Source organism: Ambystoma mexicanum, chromosome 6p (assembly GCF_040938575.1).
Source record: "Ambystoma mexicanum isolate Mex_15411 chromosome 6p, UKY_AmexF1_1, whole genome shotgun sequence".
Taxonomy (NCBI): Eukaryota; Metazoa; Chordata; class Amphibia; order Caudata; family Ambystomatidae; genus Ambystoma; species Ambystoma mexicanum.
The window spans coordinates 812,387,359-812,399,313 of NC_090935.1; the positions used below are offsets into that span (position 1 = coordinate 812,387,359).

General features: G+C 45.9%; 1 pseudogene; it reads left to right on the forward strand.

Annotated features, from left to right (window-relative positions):
• Positions 1-226: 226 nt before the first annotated feature.
• Positions 227-345, forward strand: LOC138511781 (5S ribosomal RNA; annotated as a pseudogene).
• Positions 346-11,955: the final 11,610 nt, after the last annotated feature.

Genomic DNA, 11,955 nt, shown 5'->3' on the forward strand with positions numbered 1-11,955 from the left:
GCCATGATGTATATATGGATGCCTAATCATCGCAGTTGTGATGGTGAACTCATGAATATCTGTGATGGCTAGCCGTGGATCTCAGAGTGCTCGGACTGGCACTTGAATCGATCACTTTAAGGCTCTCCCATCCCTAATTAGAAGTGGCAAAAGTCAGAGCATTTCAGTTGCGTGTTTTGCTCTGGAAATCTGATTGGAGTGCTTGATCCTCGAGGTAGTCAACAATGCAGTTAAGAACACCACACTGAATGCGCCCGATCTCGTCTGATCTCAGAAGCTAAGCAGTGTCGGGCCTAGTTAGTACCTGGATGGGAGACCGCCTGGGAATACCAGGTGCTGTAGGCTAATAAAAAAAAGCTTCTGAGCCATTTCCAGAGTTGGGCAAGGCTATCCCCCTCTGTAGACCCACTACAAACGGGTTTTCAAAAAAATGCAAGTACGGCAGCTAATATAATGATCCTGAGTATCATCAAAGATAAAGTCTTGTCGGGAGCACCAAGGGTCTTCCTAGCTTTTGTTGACCTCTCCCAGGCGTTCGACCGAGTCGACAGGTCATTATTGTGGAACAAATTGAAAGCGTGGAAGTGTCCTGAAGACATCCTGGATCCCATAATTGGCCTTCACTCGAACACTAGGATGGCCGTTCGCCTGAACAACCAAGGACTGCTATCCGATCAAATTCCATCTTATCGTGGAGTGAAGCAGGGTTGTCCGCTGGCCCCCGCACTCTTCATATCTTTCCTAGGCGACTTTAAAGACTCCCAAGATATGATCAGGTCATTTCCACCTAAAGTCGGCAATGTAGTGGTCAATCGGCTTCTGTACGCCGACGACCTAACAATCTTGGACCATACGCAGATCGGACTTCAGCGGCAACTCGACAATCTTGTCCAATATACAAAGGATAACAACTTGGAGATAAATAAATCAAAAACTAAAGTCCTGATTATTCAAAAACAGGGGACGAAAAAGAAAGAAAATCTACAGTGGTTCCTCCACCAAACAAAAATTGAAGTGGTCACATCATTCAAATACTTGGGAGTTGAAATTGATAGCTCTAAGAACGCTACCACAATGCAACAAACTCTATGGATAAAGGCGAAACATCTAACATCTCAGCTTCAAGCAGTCCATAGAAAATATGGCAAATTCAGTCTCCTTCCTGCAATCCAGTTTTACAAAGCTAAAGTTATCCCGTCCTTAACATACGGCATGGATGCAATGCCTACAATCCCGTCGACGCTCTGGACTAAACTGGAAGGCTACATCTGGCGAACAGCACTTGGACTTGCAAAATCCACATCCTCTCCAGCAATAAGACGCGAATTAGGTCTGCTCTCTATAGCTGCAGTGGTGACACAAAGTACGATCCAGCTATTCAGAAAAATAAGACATCCAGAGAGTCTTCAAATATATCGTATGATTAATGAAGAAATCAGTAAGGGAAACAATAAGCTACTTAAAAACTGGGTTGAAACTCAGCAACAAATCCTGCAGGAGATAGCCTGTTCAGAAGACGAACTACTCGGGAACCCTTCAAGAATAAAATCAAAAATGGAGTGGTTAGACTGGATAAATACTAACGAAAAAGCATCATCAAACAAACTGCTAAACCATCTGCCACCCGCTTTTAACAAACTGAAAGAGCCTATGGAGTATTGCAAAAAATACCCGTGCAAGCGGTTGATGAAAACTCTATTGAAAGCCCGTCTCAATTTGTTTCCTACAAAAGAAATTTTAGCTATCCGAACTGCTACTAACGAGAAAACATGTCGCCTCTGTAAAGATCCTGAAACTACAGAATCTATAAGACATCTCCTGATGGTTTGCCCGGCGATCGCACAGGAAAGGGACGCCTTTTTTGGTCCCTGGCTTATAAATTCTTTCATCAACGACGAAGATACGTGGTGGAACCGTCTAATTACAGGAGCTCAAACTAGATGGCTAATCCCGACGGCAAAACTTTTAAACATCACCATGGAAAAGATTAGTCACCTCTGATATCTTCGATATCGAACGAGAAAATCCCCTCAATTTTGACAAACCTTGGACGGCGTAAATAAGCTATATGTAATCATGAGAACTTCCTTTGTAAAAATCTAACAAAGATTATATACAAATAATAAAAAAAAAAAAATAATGTTTTTGGAATGGTGGTGAGGGGAGATAAGGGTCTGTAAAAGGAGGGATTGCTACAGTAAGAAATGTGTGCCGGTCAGTTTGGGGATGACAGTGATTATTCTGTTGCTGACAAAAAAGATGCTGTTGAGTTAGAGAGAGGAAAGAGTAGCTGACAGGTCTGAGCTCCTTACGTTTTTGTGATTCAATGGGGTTCATGGAAGCACAGGATGGGTAAGCTAAGTGGAGTTTGGTTAAGAGTTTGGGGAGAAGTGCTACAGTAAGGAGAGGGTAGGGGTAAGCGGAGCTGTAGAGAAGAAGGAAGAAAGTGGGGGATATAAGAGGGTGGACTGGGTGAGAAATAGGAAGCAGAGAGAGGGGCGGAAAGGGGGAGCATTTTCGAGAAATAACATTTTTTCTGGGGTGTGCGTGAAGAGAGAGCATAAGGTCAGTAGTGTGAGAGAGGATTGACAGAGCGAAGAGCAGTAGTGAATGCCAGAAGAGGGACTTTATAGGCAGGTATAATATTAAGGGAGTGCTCCTTGTGCAGCAGTGTAGGTGTAGGTGTATATTCTCCTGTGAATTGCCTCCAGAAGTGGCCATATTATACTTTAGCCTTCTAGCCACCCCAGCCTTGCTTGCTCGAAGCCCCTCTGTCATCTCGCTCCCCGGGGGCCTTTGTGATTGGGCTTTAAAATAAACTCGTTTTTCTTTGTAGTTGTCACCATGACTGTTGGGCAAAATCCAGGGGTTGAGCCCTGCTCCACAAATATAGGCATGGTCTGGTTACCCGACTAGGGCTAGGCCTCACTGGTTACGTTTGGCCTTCCTAATACTGCCAAACCGCCAATGAGACAGTTATTGTCACCTTCCCACCGGTAATCCATTTTGCTTTCCCAGTTTCCGCCAAAATCTTGTTGCCAATGAGAAATTGTTCACTCCTGTACATTTTGTGTCTATGTAATTGAATCCCGGGTGACCGGTGTAATGTGCTGTGCACCAGCAAAAATCCTCCATTACCTCCCATTTTATTTTTTTTACCTTCAACCACGATTATAGTTTTTGTGAGTCTGGCAAAATATTCCATTGGTTTCTGAAATACTACACTTTTCATGCCTATAGGATAGCAAAACATGGGACATCTAAATTCGTAAAGAAAAGGCAGTACCCACAAGAACAGCAGAGTGGGTGGCAGGAAATCTGCCTTCGAATGACTGGCAACTCATGCATCTCCCTTGGACTTCGAGCATGGAAATAAGAAAGCAAGTATGTTTTACATGCTAAACTAAAGAAGTCAAAGAATAATTAGGGCCGGGTTATTGTCAAACCGTAACATCAAAATACAAAGAGCTTGCGAGGACATATTTGGAATGGATTTCTTTGTAATGTATCTGCCTCTGTGAGGTGCAACAAGCAAGCAATTTCATTGTGTGGAATTCTATTATTCGGCACCAACGCTGTGACATGCTGGGACTACTGAATCCTTTCAAATTCGCTATTAATATCTAATGTCACTTTGCAAGTGAATATATGCTTTTTCTTCTTTGCCTGTACTGAAAATATTGCAAGGCTTGTACATACTCAAAAGCTCAATTGAGCCTGTCAAACTAACACAGCATCCTTGATGCCGCCGCGGGAAATAGGAAGGTATTGTTTAGCACCGCCAACTAAAATCACGTGCAGTCATTCCAACGTCAGGACATTGCCACTTTTGTGAATTCATGTGTAGTTTGGGTTGCCCCGTTTTGAAAAGAGAGTCGTACTTTGTCTCCACATCAGCAAAACTACACCAGTCAATCGGTTAATACATTTGTCCTTCTTACTGTGAAAGGTTCCTGTGTGCCAGAAAATCTTTTATGCCTAGAATCTGGGAGCATTGAAGAATATAATATTGCCCCCCTGAAAAATGTTTGATACAACAGGAGACTGTGTTGAAAGAGATAGCTTTTTTGGTGTGTTTTGAGCTGGTAATATATTTTGCATAGCACCATGCATATAAGACCACTGCAAGGTACAAAAAAAGAAGACACGTTAGACCACAAAAGGGAACATGAAGGTTATGGAAAGGTTCGAGAGAAGAGTAAAGTGTTTTGGTCTAGCCTCTCCATCTAGAGATCTGAAAGGAGAATAAGCCATTTGAACCAAGTCAGACATGCCAGAGCGCAACCTAGTATCCTTCTGGTGAAGCTCATCTCCAGTTCAGAGCCACATGAGCAAAGCATTGTAGGGTTGCAAATGAGCCCAAACATGATTCTGTAATCCAGGAAGTTGTCTTTGTCTCACAGGGAAGTGCTCTTTTATACATAGCAATACACCCACAGAGCAGATAGTTCTCCAGGCTGCACATAACTGCATACCAGTTTCAGCCTTATTGAGGGATTTTCAGTTTAGTATAGTCTAATAAACTTGTTTTTGGAGCTTTGGGGCATGTGCAGCAAACACCAGGAACGTTATACAGATGTGTAAATTAGGAGGACTAGGAATGCTGAAAGGAAGTCTCTTCCAAATGTTAGGAACATACACTAAACAGTTTCATCTCTCCTACCCAGATATATCAAGAGAGGCACATTTAGTGATAGCAGCATTAAGATGTCTACAGGAATGTGAGGATTATCTGTTCCTGAGGGTAAGAGGGTCCAGGAAATGTCATGTACTGCAAACACATTGGGGGTCATTACGAGGTAGAAGGTAACCATGCCGCTATTAGCAGCATGGCTACACCCTTACCGGTTACCGGGTCCGGGTTCCTTGAATGAGGAATTACCGAGCCATTCCGACCTTGGAGGGCCCGGTAATTCCTTATTCAAGGAACCCATCCCCATTCCCATTCCCATTTAAGCCCCGATAGGGCTCAATGGGAATGGGGTGGGTGCTAACAACGGGCCCATTATTAACAGGCCCGTTGTTAGCACCCTGGTCTGCTCGTGGGACCCGCTAAGGACGCTTGGTTTTATCAGGCATCCTGAGCGGGTCCCGCGAGCAGAACACGTAATGAGGCGGTAAGGGGTTGATGGCTCCGGCACCTTTACCAGCACTGTTAACCACTTACCGCCTACCTCATAATGACCCCATTTATATTAGCATCAACCCTGTACAGTGAGACATAGCTTGAAAGAGAACAAGATAACCACATGTTCCTGTAGATTTGGTAACACACACCCACATAATGATACTATTAATAATAATTCTGTTTTGTTTTTAAATAGAGCCTCTATAACTGGGGTCCTGTTTCAGAGTGCTTGATGATAGGTGTTAGGAATTGCTATAATTATTTGTGGAACTTAGTTTGTGAACCAGGTAGGATGAAAGAAGGTAGGATGAAAGAACATGTCAACCAAGAGGAGTATCAACCCCTTGTCCATGAGGTAGCTTCTCCTCATCTGAGAAGTGTACACTATTTATAGAATTATTCGCTCCTCTTATACGTTAGGTACCCACCCACTTGCACCGGTCTACCAGATGCTTGAAAGACATTTTCCAAATGTCTGGATTCTCTCTCCTCATACATGGGCACTGACAAGATGAGTTGGAGATCCACAGGACAAAGCAAGGAGATCAGATTGTGGGTTCACTCCCTGTCAGGGTTAGCGGAGGTCTCTGCCCTCACTCTGCAGGCTGCACCACTTGCTTGCTCAATTTGTCAACGCCGTTACGATGAGGATGGAGGTTTCCTCGTGTCTGGGACTACATGCATACAGGACAGCAGCAAGCAATGCAACGATGCCGGATGCTGGAAGACCTTCGGCGTTTAGACCCAGCTTAAGAGGAAGAAGGCGCTCCACAAACCATTGTCTAGTTGCATCTATTTTCCATATTGATTCTACTGAGTATTGTGTGTTTTTTTTTATCTGGACTGTCTGACCTGCTCCGTGGAAGCAACAGTTGAAAGAGGTTCATCTTTCTCTTTGCGGGGATTAGCAGCATCCCACTCTCTCTCACTTGTCCTCTCATGACCTTCTTCCCTATCCTGGGCATCTGTAACCCTGGTTTGTACTACCGAATGTTGACTCCTACTGACTAAAAAGTGGCTTGGGCTAGTGATAAAGTGCCTAGTATCTAAACTCCCTCAGAGGCTTCCTAACTGTCCCTACTCTAACCATATGTTAACGATCTAATGGGATTTGGGATGTTGTCATGTTTTATCGCTCTGTCTCCTTTAGAACACCCTAAATCCTGATGTTGTTTTGCCTACTGTGATTTTCAAGATTATTGACAGAATGCCGTAGCCCTTGAAACCTGTTTTCTAGACTGGTTCTTATTTCTGTCATCCTCACATTTGGGCACACATGCTCAATGTGCCTCCACTGTCATTTTGAAGTGTTCATCTCACTCCTGTACAACTGTCTCTCAGCAATCCCTTCATTCATTTGGAATATAAATGGTTGAAGAGCGGCATTTTCTACCATCAGGTCTGATTATGATTATTCAGATTAGGATTTATGCGGGATGGAGGTTGGGTGTTTTGCTTGGTTCCCGCAGTGAGTATTGTGGTGATATGTGTTACATTTGTAAATGTATAGTTGTCCATAGTTGTTTGGTTTCAAAAGATGAGGTTGATTTTTAGAGCGCTGGAGAAAGAGAAGGAGGCTGATAGGTCTGGGCTGCTTCTACGCTGTAACCTTAAAATTAAGAATAAAGATGAGTAACTCACCACAGCTATGCAGGCATCTTCATAATACTGGGGGCAATGCTTTGTGGATGCTGCAGCAGCCCTAGTTCCTTGGATGCCGCCTTCATCAGGGATGTTGTTACTCACCTGGCGTGATCACCTGGTGGTTTGAGGTTTGCCGCTCTGTGGTTCCACCCAGTGTGGGGGTAAGGGAGCGGGCCATGTGTTTGGCTATCGAGCGTGTGCCGCCTAGAGTACCTTTTCAGGTGACACGCACATCAGTGTGCGCATTTGTGGAGCGTGAGGCACGTTGCGAACTTTGCGGCATCTAATGTGTGGAAAGCTACAGCTGTCTCTGCAACATGCTTGGCGTCCTTTACAACGGCACATGAGTTTGGTTGAATGGACAGCTAGATAGAACATAGCACTATGTGAATATTGAAGCACTATTTGTATAACAGACGGAGGGGTCTCACCAGGGGTGTATGACACATGTTTGGTTAGTACAGCAACTCCTTGTTGGAGTGAGATGTCAGCAAGTCAAACAGGCACAGGGGGATATCACATGATTTAATTATTTAAGAACAAATAAACGTTGTAGCAAGCACAGAAGACAGCCAATCTTAATACGATAACATGGCAAATCTCCAAGGACCACCATTGCTTCTGCAGTCACCTGGGAGTCTCTCATAAAGTGGGAGTCTTGAAAAAAAGGATTTCTACATTACGTACATGGGGCCTCATTACACGGAAGGCGGTAAGGGTTTACCGGTACCGGTAAGGGCACCGGTACCGGTAAACCCTTACCGCCTTACTACGAGGTCCCTTTGCGGGACCCGACCTAAACAGCTGGTGTAGACCAGCCGTTAAAGTTGGGACCCGCAAAGGGACCTTAGTGCTAATTATGGTACCGCAATTTGCGGTACTGTAATTAGCCTCTTCCCCATTCCCATTGAGTCCTATGGGGCAAAAATGGGAATGGGGAAGGGCCATGGAGAAAGGGGGAATTACCGCCCCGCCAACCTTGGAATAGGGTGGTAATTCCCCTTTTCTCCATGTTGGTACCGGTATGGTACCGATATGGTACCGGCGGCAACCATGGTGCTAACAGCACCATGGTTTACCGCATAAAAAAGGGCCTCATTACGACCCAGGCGGTAAGTTACCGCCTGGGTCGTACCTTTACCACCATGGCGTAAACTACTTTTACGCCATGGTGGTTGGCGGACTTAACGCCCCATTCCGAGGTGAGTGGGGCGGTAAGTCCCCATTAACCCATTTACCCTTCCCCATTCCCATTTTTGCCCCATAGGGCATAATGGGAGTGGGGAAGGCGTTAATTACGCCACCGTAAATTACGGTGGCGTAATTAACAACAAGATCCCTTAGCGCCATGGATTTTAACACCTGCTAAAAGCAGGTGTTAAAACCTCCATGGCGCTAAGGGACCTCGGAATCAGGCGGTAAGGGTCGGCGCTGTTTACGCCACCGTAAACACCTTACCGCCTGGGTCATAATGAGGTCATTTGCTGCAGACAGGAAAGACTGCCTCCTGAATCATTGTCTGGGCCATGAAGGTCAAACAGTGTACAAAAGATTGACTAATTTATTGGAGGCGGAAATCGTTGATATAAACGTTTTTGAGGACAGTTTGAAGAGACTTGATAAACATTATTTGGTACAAGAGGATAACATTCTGCTGTGATATCACTTTGCTACAAGGGAGCAGAAAGCAAATGAGTCCATTGAATAATTTCTCACTCCTTTGCGTGGTTTGGCAACAAAGTGTGATTTGGGGCATTGTAGGGAGGAACACTTGAGAGATCAACTAATGATCAAGTGTAATAATCATAAGATTCGGGAAGCCGTCTGGAGAGATGTTGACATTACAATAGAAATAGCAAAGATTGTGGAACATATGGAAGCATGCATAAACGAGTTGGAAGGTGATCGTAGGAACCCTGCACAGGATAGTGTGAGCACAGTGGAGCAGTCAGAAAAAGGGAAACCTGTGAGGGAAAGTCCCACAACATTTGTGAAGCAAAAGACTGAAGGCAAGAGGAAGTATGGTGCACCAGGGAGATGCGCTTGTTCTGGAAGCACAGAACATCTTTCAAGTGACAAGGAGTACTTTGCCTGTCATGTGATGTGTAGGAACTGTGGGAGGAAGGGGCACTTTGCCAAGTGCTGCAGACATCGGTCGAGTGGAGTGAAAGTCGTCTATGAAATGGCATTATCTATGGGTGGGACAGTGCCAAACGGGGGCGTAGGAGACACATAAAATCTGGGGAGGACAGGGGACATTATTTATTTATTTATTTATTTATTTATTTATTACATTTATTTATTAGATTTATATAGCATGCAGGCAGCCCAGGGGCATTGTGGCACCGTTATTTTAGGGGAACTTAGGTACAGGTACAGGTTGTGCCATGGGTTACAGTAAGGCAAGATCCTGTGTTAAGCAATAAGGAGTATCATACACCATAGTACATCATACATGTTAGTCATGAGAGTTTAAACATATGGGGTTGGTTAGGTGAACAAAGTAGTTTTCATGGCTTTGCGGAAAGCAATTAATGAGGGTTCAGCTGGCAGAGAGGTGGGAAGGGTGTTCCAATGTAAAGCAGCAAGGTAGGGGAAGCTGGCGCCACCTGCTCTAGCTCTTTTTACCCTGGGTACGGAGAGCATATTGGCATAGGGTGTCCTGGTGGGTCTTGTAGATGCGGCCGGGTGGATTCTCTGGGTTAGGTACGCTGGGGCTGAGAGGTGGATGCATTTGTGGGTGATGCTTAACGCTTTGAATAAAATCCTTTCCTTTATGGGGAGCCAGTGGGACTCTTTTCTGGCAGCAGTGATGTGCTCTGTCTTGGCAATGCCTTGTGCAGCACGCAGGGCGCTGTTCTGGATTATTTGCAGCTTCTCTAGGTTTTTGTTAGAGGTCCCTAGTTAGAGAACATTACAGTAGTCTAGCCGGGAACCAGTTATGGCTCTGGCTATGTTGGTGCAAGTGTCTTTTGACAGAAACGGCCTGATTGCGTTGAGGAGTTTTGCATGGTAAGCCTCAGAGGAGGTGATTGCATTTACTTGTCTGGTCATGGACAAGTTGGAGTCAAGATAGACCCCTAGTGTTTTTACCGTGTCCAGTTCTGGAATTCTGATTGAGTCAATGGTAAAGTGGCTAAACTGGGCGTCATGTTTCTTGAGGGTGTCGGGGGAACCTACGAGTAGCAGCTCAGTTCTGTCGGAGTTAAGGCAAAGGCGGTTGATGGCCATCCACATTTGGATTGTGTTATATATGTTGTTGAGAGTTGCGCAGTCAGTGTCATAGTCACCTGTTAATGTGAGAAGGATCTGAGTGTCGTCAGCGTAGTTGATGTAAGAGATGCCCATGGCATCGATGATAAGGAAGAGGGGGCGGGTAAAGATGTAGTATAGGGCAGGGGAAAGGCAGGAGCCTTGGGGCACACCACATAGCATGATGGTGGGTGACGCAGTGGCTAGGTCAGAGAAGATCTGCATGGTCCTACCTTGGAGGAAGGAGGTGATCCAGGTGGTGGCTTCTTGGGAGAAGTTGGCTGTGGAGGTGAGGAAAAGGCAAAGGATGTCGTGATCTACGATCGAAAGCTGCAGAGAGGTCGAGGAGGAGGAGCAGGACAGGTTTGCCTTGGTCCCTTGCGTCATCCATTTGGTTTTTTAGGTCGAGTAGGGCGGTCTCTGTCCCGTGCCTAGGCCGAAAGCCGGATTGTCTCAGTCCTAGGAGGTTATGCTCTTCGAGGAAGTGCTGGACCTGCAGGTATGCTGCCTTGTCTAGAATCTTGAGGAGGAATGGGACTGTGGTGATGGGGCGGTAGTTGTTAAGGGAGGTGGGGTCAAGTGTAGTGTAAGAGGTCGGACCCATGCTTCCTTGAGGCATGAGGGGACTTTCCCCGTGGTGAAGGAGGCATTGACGAAGGCTGTTAGGAAAGGGGCAAGGTTGTCTGCGCAGTCTCTGATGATGGAGGCGGGGCAGGGGTCTCCTTTGCAATTGGAGGGTTTGATGTTTTTCATGATGTTGATCATGTCTTTCTCCTGAATGGTTTTGAATAAGAAGGTAGGGGGGGGCCTCTGTGGCTGAGGAAAGGGGGGATGGTTGGAGGGAGTAGGGTGGGTGGTTAAGGGGGTAGGGGGGGTGGGGAGCGCTAGTTTGGTGTTCAGAATTTTGGCTTGGAGAGAGCTGATCTTGTTTTGCATGGCTGTTTGGATGTCATCACACCATGCTTTATCTTTGGTGAAGTTTTGGGGGTGGGTGTAGGGGTCTCAAGTTCCCTGAATATGGCGAACATTTCCTTGGAGTTAGATTTGGCCTCAGAGATTCTATCTTCAAATGATTTGGCTTTGGCTTTGATGATGGCTTTCTTATAATCATTTGCGAGGGATTTGAAGTTAAGTTTGTCTTTATCATTACGGGATGATTGCCATTGGGCTAATGCTGCTCGTTTGTCAGTGCGCATTTTGAGAAGGTCTTGGGTGAACCAAGCATTGGTGTGGCTGGTAGGTTTGGTTTTGCACGGTTTAAGTGGGGCGATAGCATTGATTGCTGCCGAGATAACAGAGTCGTAATTCTTGGCAAGAGTTTCTGGGTCATTGGAGAAGGGGGGTCTAAAGGCAGGTCCCTGTAGGAAGGGTAAGAGTCTTTCTTTGGTCAGTTGGCGGCCACTTCTTGTGAGGGCTGGTGGTAAGGGTTGGGGGGGATAGGGTGGAGGTGGGGATGTTGAAGGTGATGGTGTGGTAGTCGGACCACGGGGTGGGGGTATTGCCTGTGACTGTGAGGGGGCAGTTGTGATGGGCTATCCAGTCTAATGATCTGCCTAGGGCATGAGTGGGGTCTGTGATGGTGTTGGTGAATCCTAGGGTGGCTAAAGCTGCATCAAGTGATTTGGCAGCAGGGTCTTTGGTGTCATTTAGGCCTAGGTTGATGTCACCGAGGAGAATGGCTTTGGATGACTTTTTTAGGTTGTCAGCCAGGAGGTGGGTGAGGGAGGCCTGAAAGTCTCCCAAGGGACCTGGTGGCCGATAGATGAGGTGTAGGGTGCTGGTGCAGTGGTGTGAGATAGTGAGTTTCAATTGAAGGTAGTCACTGTTATTGTTGATAGTTTTGTCTACTTTTCTGATGGTGATTGAGTCTTTGGCTATGAGAGCGACACCGCCTCCTGTGGTCAGGTGATCTTGTCTCGTGATGGCATAGC